The 3,009-nt window shown below is 43.4% G+C and overlaps 1 protein-coding gene across 1 annotated transcript in view; it reads right to left on the reverse strand.

Moving 5' to 3' along the window:
• Window positions 1–1,531: 1,531 nt before the first annotated feature.
• Window positions 1,532–3,009, reverse strand: part of cops9 (COP9 signalosome subunit 9) — a 202,300-nt gene continuing 200,822 nt past the window's right edge. Inside the window, exon 4 of the mRNA XM_069696567.1 lies at window positions 1,532–1,545. The gene's annotated coding sequence lies outside the window, so the exon portion shown is untranslated. The remainder of the gene's footprint in view (window positions 1,546–3,009) is intronic.

A 3,009-nucleotide genomic window follows, 5' to 3' on the forward strand; every position in this document is an offset into this window, starting at 1 on the left:
CACACACACACACACATTATCCTAAAGAACTGAAATGTAAAACAAAGAAGTGCATGTGATTGTCCTGATGGTCTTTACGCAGTAATTTCAAAGTCAAATTACACTGTGTGTGTTTTTTTTTGTTTTTTTTCCTCCCATTTTTACAAACATGTTTTTTGGAAGTCAGAGGTTAATGGTCCGGCTCCGGCTCCGAGGCCTCGCCAGCTCAAAACGACCCGATAAGCTCGAGCCGCTCAGATCCCGCGTTTGTCGACGCGATCTCGAGGTTTCACGTCCGTGGCGGAAAAACGGCACCTTCGTTTTAGGAACTCTAAATTCAGTCGGGTTTTAGTTTTTTGTTTTTAATCACTTGTTCGTGGAGCTCCGAGGGGCAGAGATAAGAAAGATGGGGGAGGGCGGGGTGGGAGGGGGGGGGGGGGGCAACTTGGTAAAATTACACAGCTGTCTGGTTTTCAGCCATCATGTGCAGCTTTTGGCCACACAGACCTCCCATTGTACCTCCGGCTGCAACCCGATGTACCCTTATCATAGAACATCAGCACTTGGCAGTAGTGGTTAACTTATCCCAGCACTAATCCACCCCCCCACCCCACACACACACCCTCACCCCTCATCCCCTCACCCCCTCACCCCATCCCAGCTCAGCCATGGGAACTCACGGGGCCATTGTCTCACACCTTGATGCTGGGTTTTGGTGAAAGCCGAGAAAGGGACAGAAAGCCCTTCCAGGTTTCGCAAGCTTTTGTGGCGCTCCGTCGAGGGAACGGAGGTTCGGGATGGGGGGTGGAGGGGTGAGTGGGAGGGGGGGTGGAGGGGGGGTTAGGCTGCAGGTAAACTGCCGTCAGCACAAAAGGAACAAAACGGGAATTGTGCAACTTGAATGGCCCCCACGTCCCCTGCGTTTGACATCCGAACCCGGCGGCTCGGAGACGGAGCGGTCGGATTGATTTCACCTCCGACCGGCACACAAAAACAAGACAGCAGAGCGGATTTAAATCCCCCGAAAAAACATCATTTGGTTGGTTCCAAAGTTTAAGGAGAAAGTTTGACATCTTGGAGCAGCCGATTAGCGTAGCTTAGCATAATCTTCGTATCAGAGTCTCTAAAGCTCACTTGGTAAAAAAAATAAATAAGGTGAGAGTTGGTACCACTCTTGTGTTTGTACACTGAAAAAAATGATTCTTTGGACCAATTAAAAACAAAATGACGAATTTGTTACGGCTAAATTTATTCGTTCTTCTCAAATTATATTTATGGTTTCGGTAAAACTTTAAATTTTGTATTTAATATCGACCAAAAATCAAAATGATAACACATTTACTTTCATACAAAGTCAAAAAAAGATGATTTAGTATAAAGACCCCCTACACCATTTTTAAATTTTAATTTTTTTTTAACTCTTTTCATTTAATTTCAAAATAAAAGATTACACTCGTCGCTCCCGCGTTGGATCGTATGAAAAACACCTCCTTCGCTGACGTATCCCGGGACACGAATAGAAAGAACATCCTCTCCGGTGCTCGTAGCCTTCCGGTCGGTCGGTCGGTAGATTGACCGCCGCTGGGCCTCGTCCAGTCGTCGAACTCCGTGCCAGATCTCTACTTACACAACCTGGAGTCAGTCGGGAGCGAGTCTCATCCTCTTAATCTCTCAAACTTAACTGCAGCTTAAAATAAATAAATAAATCCTCAACGAATGAAGTCGTTTATGTTTTTGCTTCTATATGTCGAGCGTTCGTGCACGATGGAGGGGTGGGGGGCGTTTGGGAAAATCCCCGTTTGAGGTCGCCCGTGCTGCCGAGTCGTTTCCACCCGTCCTAATCCACAACACTTGCTCGGGCTTTGAACTTGGCCTTCATGTGATGTCCTATAATCCAGCCAAACATTCTGCTGCCACGAGAGAGCTCGTAATCTCTCGTCTGCTCAGCGTCTCGAGTCTCTCCGACTTCCGCAGCTGCACGTAAAGAGGAGTCGAGCTTAAAACCAACCCTTTTTAAGACTTTACGGGAACTCTTGGGGGGGAATTTTTCGACGGATGTAGAAATGCAAGATTAAATTTTTTTTTTTTTTTAAATGGCAAAACTTTACGGCTCAATTTGGTCTCTTGATGTTATCACAGTAATAATGTCCCTGCAGGTTTTTCAGAAACAAAACTGCATTAAACGAGCGTGAACCTCACGTTTACCGTCACATAATGCCGAGTTCCCACTTCCATCAGTTTTAAGTTCTCCCATTGTCTCGGCGAAGGGTGCACCGACTCTTTAGACAATAGCTCCTCTCTGAAAAACGGAGGGAAGCCTCGCCACAGTGTGGGTCAAAGGAGTCCCATTGTCCCGTCTTCTATTGTGCCGGCTGGAGAACACTGTCACTCTTTGTCTTTGTCTGGATCAGCTGTGCAGTATTATTTACTTATATGAAAAATGCTTTCTGATTGGTAAAAGTCTGCTCATCGTGCAGGAGAGTAAAGGAAACAATATGTTTACAAAATGACGTAAAAATGAAGCATCAAAGTAAGTTTCAAAATTGCACGGTGCAATTATTACGTCATCCTTTCTGACTTTTTGACACGGCTTCAGATCAATAGATAAATTACTTTGTTAATCAGCAGTTCACATAAATCACTAAACTTACATAACTTGCACAAAAGAAACGTGTGGAGTGCAGACATGTGTGTACTCGCTTTTATAAGCAAAGCTTATGAATACATAAAAATGTATTGAAATACAACAGCAACATATATGACATATATTCAATATGAAATGAAATGCATTCAAATCTTAGGTAAATATATATGCCATATACTTAAGGTGAATACATATTAACAGCAAAATACACTTAAAGGAAGAGTACTTAAAGTGCATCATGGTCCCTTTTAGAGGCTTATACTATATTATTGGATTATTGTTTTTTATTCAAGGATTAATATTAAGCAGCATTTTAATGAAAAGTTTGAGTAAACAAGGTGAAATGCACCTTGTGGTATTTTTTCAATCTGCAAAGAAACTTTTAA

Source organism: Brachyistius frenatus, unplaced genomic scaffold, assembly GCF_029030835.1.
Source record: "Brachyistius frenatus isolate BFR_SWC_R1_liver_20210118 unplaced genomic scaffold, ASM2903083v1 Contig_21, whole genome shotgun sequence".
Taxonomy (NCBI): Eukaryota; Metazoa; Chordata; class Actinopteri; family Embiotocidae; genus Brachyistius; species Brachyistius frenatus.